General features: G+C 37.3%; 1 protein-coding gene and 1 pseudogene across 1 annotated transcript in view; one reads left to right on the top strand and one right to left on the bottom strand.

The window, feature by feature from the left end:
• The window catches only part of LOC125775400 (uncharacterized), a 175,191-nt gene that overhangs the window by 14,156 nt on the left and 148,727 nt on the right, over window positions 1-12,308 (top strand). The window lies entirely within an intron of this gene.
• LOC125776004 (small nucleolar RNA U3) lies at window positions 9,581-9,779 on the bottom strand (annotated as a pseudogene).

Raw genomic sequence — 12,308 nt, forward strand, 5'->3', positions numbered from 1 at the left:
TTTTATTGTTAAGTACAGACAGTTGTGAGTGTCATGATTATTATTTTTATAATACTCACAGTAAACATTTTGTACTTAATGCAATTAATTAATATAAGAGCTACTTACACCTATTTTGTTGTTGTTGAATTTGATGCTGCTGTTGAATATGTTGTTGTTGTTGCTAATGAGGTTGCTGCCTTTAAAATTTGTTAGTGCTGTTTCTGTTGCTGCTTTTACTGCTACTGCTGTTGTTGTTGAATTTGATGCTGTACTTATTCCTTTTGAGTTGAATTTTGGCGGTTGGTTGTGCGACGGTCGTCGTTGCCGGCCATATGCGATGTTTAGATGAAATAAGATGTTTTTAGCAAAATTTCTGATTTACAGAAATTTTTTGAATCTTTTGTTTTTATGAGGGGTTTCCAAGGTTTTTTATAAGGATGTCTTATGGATCCACACACTTTCTTTTATTTCTTTGAAATTTTCACAAATGTTCACTTTCGGTTTTTTTCAATTCAAATTTTGGAATCACTTTATATTTGCTATTGTAGTTTTTTATTTAATTTTTTTTTTTTAATGTTGTAACGCGTACGTTTGATTGCTGTTCGCCCGTAATACGTGGCGCATTCGATTCGCAGTTGGCACAAATACACACTCGAAATTTTGTCAATATTTTTCTAAGTGGCGCTGAGATTTTTGTGCTTATGTGTCTCTATTTGGACTTAGCGTTTTTTCAAAATTTTTTTTTGTTTTTACTTTTCTCCTCAATTGAGGATACTTCATTGTTTTCCAAGCGACAAAACGGGGATTTTTTTCCCCTTAAATGGTTACCGCCGAATATTATTGTTACATTTTGGTCCAACAGGAGTTTTACGAAACTCCTGACAGGATCGCCAATTAATAATTTGTTTTGAGTTTCGGGGGCAACCACGGGCAACTGCCCGTGAGCAACCCCCGTGGGCAACTCCGTGTGGTCAACTGCCTCGTTTTCTTTATTATATTTTCTTATATACAATATTTTGCTTAAGTCTAGATACAAATATTAATCTTACAATCTAGGAAGTATATCTACAATCCACTTAAGATAGGGCATATGTTACAAGTGGAAAGATTCATCTTACAATCTATGAATTACATTTTGGGACCACCTAAGGCGGACAGTATTAGCAGAGTACATATAATGTTTCAATACGGACCATATCGGTCGAAAGTATCATGTTACATATTTATGACAGGTAAAGAATATGTTCATGTAATATGAACTGGTGGTATTAACTTGCATGCATATGTTTATGCCTTCATATTCATATCATAACATCATGGGCATGCATACATATACATATATATATATGTGTCTTCATATTCTTGGGTATGTGAGACAGAGAACATAAAGAAAAGGTGCGTGGAGTCCATACGCGCGGAAGAAGTTATACTTCTTAGTGATATTCAGAAATGCATATCATTTTGTATGAAAGAAAACTAGAAAACTTAAATTCACATTTTATAAATTTATTATGCACATAAAATGAAGAATAAAGGAAAGTCTAAATGAAGGAATTTTGACTCGGAAAGTTGTTCTGTCTCTTCGTTGCGGAAGAGAATATGCAGCGTAATCATCTCTCTTTTGTTCTTCGCCAATTTGGCTGCCATATTGACTTGTGAAGATCAATTTTTGTTGGTGACATATTCATATGTGTACGCATATGTATGTTTGTATGCTTGTGCAATATTTGTTCGGCAATGTATGCAAATATATGTACATATCAGAGGGCTGCACGATTAAGGTAGGCATCGTACGATTACGTTACTAAGTAACACTTCTGACGATTACCACGATGCGAAGGTAACATTGCGCATCGGCATCGCGGCATCGTGGCATCGTACGATTACTATCTGGTATCGTCAATGGCAAATGAAACGCTATAGTCTTACATGATGTTAATTCGTTGCTGGCTCGACAACGACTGAACGATAGAGCAGAGCCGCTCAAAATAACGCGCAATTTATTTACCAACGCATACAATCACACATTTGATATCTGCTAGCGTATGATTGTGTGCGGGCGCTTGCTTAGTACACTGAGTGAAATCGTGCTATTTGGTTATTTTGTTATTAAAAATTTAGAAAAAAATAAAAAATTATGGTTTTTGATTAAAAAAGCAATTAAGAACAACAATAATTTTAAGTTAATTTTTTTAACTTTCCATGATTTTTTCCATATCGACTTCAAGATCGTAAGTTTTGATTCTCATTAAGTCCTCTATATGCTTATTCGAAACTGAATTCCTGTATTTCGAGTGTATTTTTGACGCTGGCAGAATTAGCGTCATAGCGTACATCCCAGCGGGATATGGTAGACATTGGTAAGCGAGCAAGGTAAACGATGCAGCATGATTGTATCGCTTACCCCGACCGATGAAAATTAACACGGCGATGTCCTACGAAAAGTAACAGATCACCCCTTTCGCTTACCATAGGGACGAAGAATTCTTCGATGCCAAAGTAAACGAAGAATTCTTCGATGTCATAGTAAACGAAGAATTCTTCGATGCTGCAGTTAACGAAGAATTCTTCGATGCCATAGTTCACGAAGAATTCTTTGATGCCAAGGTCAATGGGAAAAATTGCATATTTGTATGAAAATAAGTATTATGTGTACAAAAACTCACCTTATAGGCCACTCATACTTTTTGTTAAAAAGAAAAATGCACTAGATTCAATACAATCGTTATAAAGGTTTTATTTTATGCGAAATGCACTTAAAAATTGTTATAACAAAATGTGTTTAACTGAACGGAATTATTACAAATTGAAATAGTTTAAAAACGTTAAATACATATTATATATGTATGTATATTTAAAATATTCAAAGGTTGAAAACAGCAGGTTTTAAAAAACGTTAAATATACATATATACAGACGGGTAACTAGCGGAAAGATCCGGGATGCTGCCAAAGCGGAGATGTTGGTCGCTACTCATTTAGCCATTATGGTTTTCTTTTATTTTTGTGGCTGAGTCTCTTTTCGTTTTTTTTTCAAGCAACGAGACTTGAAGAAACGGCCTTTGGCGAGCTTGATACTTTTTTGAATTTGGTGAATATACTCCGATTCGGTGAAGCCTTCAACTTCCACACATTCTACAAAAAGAGTATGTTTATAAATTTGAAGCTATGTCCTTCAATGTTAAAAACAGGAAAAACTTACCAAATAGTAACCAACTTTTTGCTTGATGATTTGACGAAATAATGAAAAAATTTACTTATAAATTTTATTCTATCAATTTGTATTTGTCGTTTTTCACGCACTTACTTGACTTGGAAATATGAACACAGTAGAATTTAGCCGCATAGCTTACTTTTATGCATTACCTGGTATCGAAGAATTCTACATAGAATTTTCTTCGAAGTATTCTTCAAAGAAAAATGTAAGCGGGGAACCATTATTCCGCATAGCTTACTTTTATGCATTACCTGGTATCGAAGAATTGTACATAGAATTTTCTTCGAAGCATTCTTCAAAGAAAAATGTAAGCGGCGAACCATTATCCCGCTGGGATGCTTCGACTGCATTTGCTTGCCTATACTCCGAGTATAGGCATGAAAAATTTTGAGCGGCTCTGCGATAGAGCGTAAGCGTACGTGTGAAGTTAGTTTCCACAATTGTTCTAAGAAATGCCGACCACTGGTAACATGTTAGTAATCGGCGATAGGATAGAAGATGTATGCATTTTAACATCGTATACTATACAAATAAATATTTTTCTTACTAATAGAAATTAAATTTATCACAGCAATATACATAATATACATATACATAATATTGCTGTGATATATTTAATTTCTATTAGTAAGAAAAATATTTATTTGTATAGTATACGATGTTAAAAACAAAAAATTAAAAATTTATTCTGTCGAGATTCGAACTTGTGTTAGCATCTTGACTTTCCAAGCGCTAACCACCAACACCACCATTGACACTTAGGTTGCGTTGACTTAAGTATGGTTTGGTTATGCATGTAAGAAACATACGATGGTTCTAATAATTTTGTTTTGTATAGAAATATGCTTTTGTAGAACATTTGCCTTCGCAAACATACAGACAAATATGCAAACGACATAATATATGTGGGAGTGGGATATCGGGGTAGGTGGCAACTCTACGCAGGCGAACGGAGAAACGACAGAACATGAAACGAACAGACAGAGGACGAAATGGGAAAAACGAACAAGGTATACACAGTCAAGTAGGATACACAGAGGCGTGCGCAACGATCAGTCGTCAAACTGTTGCGCCGGGTAGTTCTAAGTGGCAATTGTTTAAATAAACGTGAAGTGAACAAATAAAGTGTATTTTACTACAACTTGGGGGCTCGCCCGAAATATGTGAACAAGTGCGGTGCTAAGTAAAAAAAGAGAAAAGAAAAAAACTATTACACAGGCCCGCAGGCAAATGAAAGTGAAAAGTGATATTGCCAAAGTACGCAGTAGACAAATTAGCGCGCTCGCAAATAAGCGCATGTGAAAAGCAACGCATTCAAAGACAATTTGATTTACGCAAAAACAAAATCAGACAATTTGCAGAACAAAGTGCAGTGAAAACGCGGTGTACGTGCTGTACGTAAATTCTAACTTCCCTGGAATTTTGACACAGTACCATTTTACCAGTGAATGACAATTATTCGAAAACAAGTGTCTGGCCAAGTAGTCACAGTTAAAAGTAGAAAAGACAAATCGAAAGCATTAAAACGAAAGTGCCAAAAGACGTTAGCCGGAAAGAGACAGCAACGTACTTGCGTACTCTTTATGTGAATTTGTGTGTGTCTGCTTATATTCCGAAAAGCAGCACATCGAGCAGTTCTGCCAACAGAAAGGCACCAGCTTATATACGTATAAACTCGGAGACGCTTTTATGTACATATGTACCGATAAACGGCGCAAGTCAAAGCATCGATCAAGTACATAGTGAGAGTAAGCGTGCATCTACTTGGTACAGCAGCAGGTATAGCAGCGAGAACAACCCAACAGGCAGCAGCAGCAAATTAGCGACGGCGAGGAGTAACGTAAATAGAATTACAAGTAGTCGTGGATTTTGGGTATTTGTTTTCTCTTATTTATATTGGTTATATCTAATTTATCCTAAGTTATTTTGATTGAAATTACATATGTATGTCACTGCGGACAAGTAGTTAAAAATTATATTTAATTCTCAGGTTAATATTGTTCATGCTATAAGTGTAAGTTTTGTTGTGGTGTAGTCAATAATTTGTAAGATGGATACCGACACGATTAGGGCAATGACGGTGGAGATGCTGAAAGAAAAACTTAGGGAACTTAATATAAGTGTTGTCGGTAGGAAAAAAGAATTGCAGCTGCGATTGCTACAGCATATGGTTTTTGAAGGGGAAGAAGATGCTCCTAGTGAAAATGAATCAACAAATTCAATTTACGATGATGCTCCGGCTGATAATTTAGGTGGGCAAAGAGCGATGTTTACACTGCGCGATATAGAAGATAGTGTTTCGCCATTTTCTGGTGATGGTACGCGCGGAGTGAATCACTGGGTGGAGGAATTCGAAGATGTTGCCGACACTGTAGGTTGGAGTGGCCTACAGAGGTATGTGTATGCGAAACAATTGCTTAGTAGGTTGCAGAGACTGGAAGAATCTAAAAGATGCATTGCTAGAAGAGTTCGGGGAAAAGTTGTTCGCCTCTGAAATCCACCGCGTGTTGAGAAACAGGCGAAAGGAGGCTAGGGAAAGCATCTACGAATATTTGTACGCACTGATAGAAATAGGGAAACCTATCAATCTCGATGAAAAAAGTATTGTGGAATATTTTGTAGAGGGAGTACCAGACACGAGGTCAAGTAAAGCTATGCTGTACCAGGCGAAAGACATAAAGGAGCTAAAAGAACAGATCCGAGTTTACGAGAAAATTAGAGGGGGGCCAACGTCGTCAAACAAAGTGTCCACGCCTCAGACAGGGTCAGGGAGAAATTTTAGTGAAAAGATGCCACAAAGGAACCAGTGTTGCTTTAAATGTAGGCAAAGAGGCCATATTGCCAAAGACTGCAAAATGGTTAAAGGTGAGCGAGTAAACACGTTAGGCCACCACAAGGGGAGCAAACGGAAAAGTATCCTAATATTTATCGATGTGTCAATTAATAACGTTACTTTTAGTGCGCTAATAGATACAGGCTGCGACTCATGTATAATGAGATACGATACTCTTTTGATGTTAGGTGACATCGAGCTTAGTAGGGAGAAGCGGAAATTGTATGGAATAGGCAAGGGTCAACTCACGACATTGGGTTGCTTTGACGCTGAAATCGAGATCGACGAGGTGGTGTTGGAAATTACTTTCCACGTAGTAAGAGAACGCGATATACCGTACGCTGCCATTATAGGAAGCGATGTCCTCAAGGACGCGGAACTGGTTTTTAGGCACGGGACAGTAACGTTCAAGAAAACGAGTACTCGAGTAGTACCGGGTAGTGACGACACCGGTGGGAAGGTTAGCAATGCAGAGTCGGAGTGCCAGGGTGGCAGCTCTGAAGAGGTTGAGACCGAGATGAGGGTTTCGCACCGTAAGTCGGTGGAGTTGACAGGATTAGCCCAGGGTGAAGTTTCCAGGGAAGGTGTCAGCGTAGAATGGGGAAATGGTTTCTTGAGAGAGTTTGAAGCGTTGTGTCTAGCCGAGAATGAAGGACCAGAAGAGAAGTCGAAGGGTTTTGTTGCGATTTTCGCAAAATTAACGAGCAAAATTGTTAGAGACAACTTCCCGATGGCCCTTGTAGACGAAGTGTTAGATAAGTTGCAGGGCGCGAAAGTTTTCACAACCCTCGACCTAAAAAATGGGTTTTATCACGTACCAGTCGAACCTGACTCGCGAAAGTATACTTCGTTTGTCACTCACAGCGGCCAATTTGAATTCTGTTTCGTACCATTTGGTATTACCAACTCACCGGCAGTGTTTTGCAGGTTTATTCGAGCAGTTTTTCAGGATAGGCTCAAAGATAATACGATTATCATATACATGGACGACATCGTTATTCCCGCCAAGGATGAGAACGAATCGTTGGAAAAACTACGTAGAGTACTGAGAAAGGCTAGCGAACAAGGGTTACAGATAAAGTGGGAGAAATGTCAGTTCATAAAGAAGCAAATTAATTTTTTGGGGTACATCCTGGAGAACGGTGAAATTTTACCGTCAGTAGAGAAAACCAGGGCCGTGCGAAACTTTCCTACACCGACAAGTAAAAAGGAAATACAGAGGTTTTTAGGATTAACATCGTTTTTTAGGCGTTTTATACGAGACTATTCCATAATAGCCAAACCACTCTCAGACTTACTCAGGATGGATGAAGCTTTCAAAATGGGCGTAGACCAGTTATTAGCTGTAGAAGAGTTGAAAAAAGTATTGATTAACGCACCGGCATTAAAACTTTTTGACCCTTCTGCGGAAACGGAAGTACACGCAGACGCTTCTAAACAGGGTTTTGGAGCGGTCTTGTTGCAAAGGGATTCAGAGGATCGATTGTTTCACCCTGTCGAATATATGAGCCGCAAAACTACATGGGCGGAAGAAAAGTATAGCGCATTCGAGCTAGAGGTTTTAGCAGTGGTTAAGGCATTGCAGAAATGGAACGTATACCTTAAAGATAGGAAGTTCAAGATAGTTAGCGATTGCAACGCTTTCGCCATGACTGTCAAGAAGAGAGATGTCCCAGATAGGGTTATGCGGTGGGCTATGTATCTACAAGAATACGACTACATGGTTGAACACAGGTCGGGATCGCGTATGAGGCACGTGGATGCACTGCGTCGCGTTTATTGTTTACTAGCCGAAGAACAGTTAGACTGAGAGAGGCGCAAGAGCAAGATACGTGGATTAGAGCAGTGAAGAAGATCCTGGAAACAGGAAGTTATGAGAATTTCTTCTTGAAGAATGGTATAGTTTATTGTGACACCATAAGAGAACTGCTCATAGTACCATCCAGCATGGAAATAGAGATAATTAAACTAGCACACGATCAGAATCATTTTGCTCGGAAAAAGATACAGGAACTTGTAGAGAAAAACTACTATATACCAGATTTGACAGAAAAGGTAGCAAAAGTTGTAAAGGGATGCGTGGAATGCATAATCGTAGACGCAAAAAAAGGCAAAAAGGAAGCGTTTTTGTATCCAATAGATAAAGCATGTGAGCCGCTAGGGACCTATCACATTGATCACGTCGGGCCATTAACCGAAACACGCAAGAAATATAACCACATTCTAGTAATAGTGGACGGGTTTTCCAAGTTGCATTGGTTATACCCTACAAAGTCTACGGGGGATAGGCTGGAGAGACAGGCTTCGATATTTGGCAACCCTAAGCGAGTAGTAACCGATAGAGGGGCAGCATTCACGTCTAATAGCTTCAGGGACTATTGTAACAAAGAAAACATACAACATTTTTTAATCGCAACAGGAGTACCACGCGGGAACGGGCAAGTGGAGCGCGTACACAAAACGGTCATTCCAATTATAGCTTAGAAGTGTCAAAGCAACCCCACCCAGTGGTACAACCAGGTGCCGAAGATACAACAAGTTTTAAATAACACTGCGCCGCGCAGCACTAGAACATTGCCCTTTAAAATTCTCACCGGGTTAGATATGCGGGTAAACGATTACCCAGATTTGAGATAAATATTAGACGACTCAACAATAGAAGAGCTAGATACCGAACGAGACTTAGTAAGGCAAAGTGCTCAAGAAAATATAAATAAAATACAAAACGAAAACTGTAGAACTTTCAATAAAAATAGGAAAGAAGAAGTTAGCTACAATATCGGTGATCTAGTTGCCATCAAAAAGACTCAGTTCGGGACCGCTATGAAACTAAGGCCAAAATATTTAGGACCGTATAGGGTAGCCGCCAAACTAAACCACGGTAGATATGAGGTGAGGAAAGTGGGTAACCAAGAGGGCCCGCTTAGAACAACAACCATAGCTGAAAATATGAAGCCATGGTGCTAGCTCTTCGGGGTCGAATAATGTGTCAGGGTGGCCGATTGTGGGAATGGGATATCGGGGTAGGTGGCAACTCTACGCAGGCGAACGGAGAAACGACAGAACATGAAACGAACAGACAGAGGACGAAATAGGAAAAACGGACAAGGTACACAGTCAGGTAAGATACACCGAGGCGTGCGCAACGATCAGTCGCCAAACTGTTGCGCCGGGTAGTTCTAAGTGGCAAATTAGCATATAAGCATTTACATATGTACTTTGGATTGTTTAAATAAACGTGAAGTGAACAAATAAAGTGTGTTTTACTACATATATGTATGTACGATTGTTTCGCATTTTGCTTCTGAATATCACTAAGAAGTACAACTTCTTCCGCGCGTAGGAAGGGGATGTTCGAGTCTCAATCACTGCGGAAGTATTGCAAGGCATCATATTCGACGCAAAAAGTTTGCAATATAAGTATCAGCTGAGTATCTGCAGAAAAACAACACTGTCGCAATATTGCTGCAGTTGTTTGCTTGCTCGAACATCCGCGGACTTCACGCACCTTTTTTTTGTATAAAACCTTGGAATTTATTCATTAAAATCACCAATCAGAAGTCGTTTTATCCGTTGTAAGCGAACGATTTTCGAAGAAACATCATTTCTAGTATGCCACAAGACAAAATTAGAAATGAACTTCTTAAACCTCACGCTGTCAGATAAAACGATATACGAGTACCTCGTCATCGCGGGTCGATTTCCAAAAAATCTAAATGAATTTTTCAAAGACCAACGCAGAGTATTTCAACAAAAAGTCACACAAAATAGTTGAGAACTCGCAGAAATGAAAGACAAACGAAAGAAAAAGAAGTATAACCTCAATAATGCACAAGCATACAAACATACATATACGCACACATGTGAATAGTCACCTCGTCATCGCGGGTCGATTTGCAAAGAAAGTAAATGAAGACTGACCAGAGAACTTAAAAGTATAGAGAAGGTGCAGGTTCGACTGCGAACATTTGATAGATTCAAATTAGGGAATTCACCGCATTTGTTAACATTGTAGGTCGGAATTCGCCTCGCAATTTTAACATTTTTTACAATTCCCTCACATATTCTAACCGAGAATATGAAGAGACAGAAATATATGCATTTATAAAATGATTTCTTTGATATTCCATAGGATGGAAATATGTATGTAGAACTTTTTTTATTTCTGATTTATTATTTTTCAAACTATTTAATGTCAATTTGATCTTATTTTATAATAACTCATTTTAAACACATATAATGAAAGATTTACCTAAGCATTGTGATGATATTTTCATGATTTATGTACGAATGTAACCAATTTCGTTTTGCAGTCGGCATTTCAATTTCTCATGCTTCAATTTTTGCTTTCAACCAAGAAATCGCTTGTATGTACATATGTATGTGCAATATGCCTTTGCGTTTTGCCGTCGGCATTTCCATATTGACATGCAAAAGTAATTATGTATTTCATTGTTTCGTTTTGGCCCAATTTTGTATATTAAGACAAGTGTCAATAATTGCGCCAAAATCAAATAAATATTTACGTAATAAGTACAAATCTTCTTCTTACATGTTCTTTGTATACATATATCATATGTAAATAAGTATTGAGCTTTCTCCTACTTATATATTGGGCAAATAGACAAGTGTCGATAATTGCGCCAAAATCAAATATATTATATATTCATATGTAAACATGTTTTAAACTTTACATAAAATTGAAGTGTCAATAATTGCGCCAAGGATAGAGGATGTATGTATGCCTTTTAACATCGTATACTATACAAATAAATATTTTTCTTACTAATAGAAATTAAATTTATCACAGCAATATACATAATATACTATACATAATATTGCTGTGATAAATTTAATTTCTATTAGTAAGAAAAATATTTATTTGTATAATATATGATGTTAAAAGGCATACATACAACTTCTATCCTATCTTGTGTATCTGCACATGCTCATATGAGTGTATGTATACGCATGTGCGCGTTCAGAAATTGAAATCATATTTTCATCACTTATCAATATACTTATTACATGTGCGCGCATTGACTTGCATGTTCATACACTTATACTAGCTGACCCGGCGAACTTCGCCCCGCCCAATTTTTATTTGAAATAGTAGTTAAAACGCTTTTTGAACTCTGTTCAAGGCCATTTATTTGTACGGAATGTTAATATATTCAGGGAATAACGTCTCTGATCAATTTAAATATTTTTGGCGAAGTTCGTTCTTTGTTTTGTTGTGTAGCGTGTAAACAAATAAAGAAAATGGCTCTCCAACACGCTAACTTGCCACATACATACCTATGTATGTACATATGAAACTGTAAAATTTTGAACTTAAACGATAAATAATTATTTTGTATATCCGGGAAAATACTTTCAATCAATTCAATTTTTGTGTGGACAACAGTGCAGAAATTGTCTGGCAGTTTAATGCATTGCGTGTTTGGTTGCCGTTCTATTGTACCGTTCCCAATATCTAGCAATTGTTCCGAAAATATATGTGCTAATGGATCATTTTGTAAATGTACGCGCATGTTTATAGTCAATCGAAGTGTTTTAACATTTCTCCATAAAAATGATTGTTTTAAACATGCGTTAATCTCATCGTTAGTATCACAAATAAGTGTCAATAAATGTATTCTCATGTAGCGCCATCTACTGCAATGGCACATATAGCTCTAAATTTAACTCCAAATGTACATTTAGTCATGCAAAATTCTATACCTAAATGCAACTAAATGAAATTTTTTTTGCATTTAGGAAATACATGCAGAAATCAACTCTGCGATTTCCTAAATTCCTCTGAAATCTCCCAAATTCGAGGAAGATTTACTGGAAAAGAGTGGCAGCATTGCTAATTTGTCTGACCATACATATGTACATAACTTTATTTATTTCACGGATTGTATGTGATTTGTTCTTAAATTTAGAATATTGGAAGTCATAGACTCGTATAACTTTACCACAAATAATATAAACTTCAAACAACGCATTTTCATTTAATGTTTTTAGCAAGTGGCAGCTTTTGTTTGACAGCCTAAATCCATGAAAATTTACTGTTGAAATTGATAAAACACCGCCAGCTGCTAGAAATGTAGCGCCAGCTACTGTAACATACCGCACTTACTCAATACCGCTGTTAGCGCCACCAACTGGTGGATAGCTCTTTGCTAATAATAAACAAATAATTTGCAATAAATAAATAATGCGACTATAAGCACAGTTATAAACTATCCTATCTTACAAGTTGGACCAAACTGCACACAGTGTTAAAAAT

The sequence above is a fragment of the Bactrocera dorsalis genome, chromosome 1, assembly GCF_023373825.1.
Source record: "Bactrocera dorsalis isolate Fly_Bdor chromosome 1, ASM2337382v1, whole genome shotgun sequence".
Lineage (NCBI taxonomy): Eukaryota > Metazoa > Arthropoda > Insecta > Diptera > Tephritidae > Bactrocera > Bactrocera dorsalis.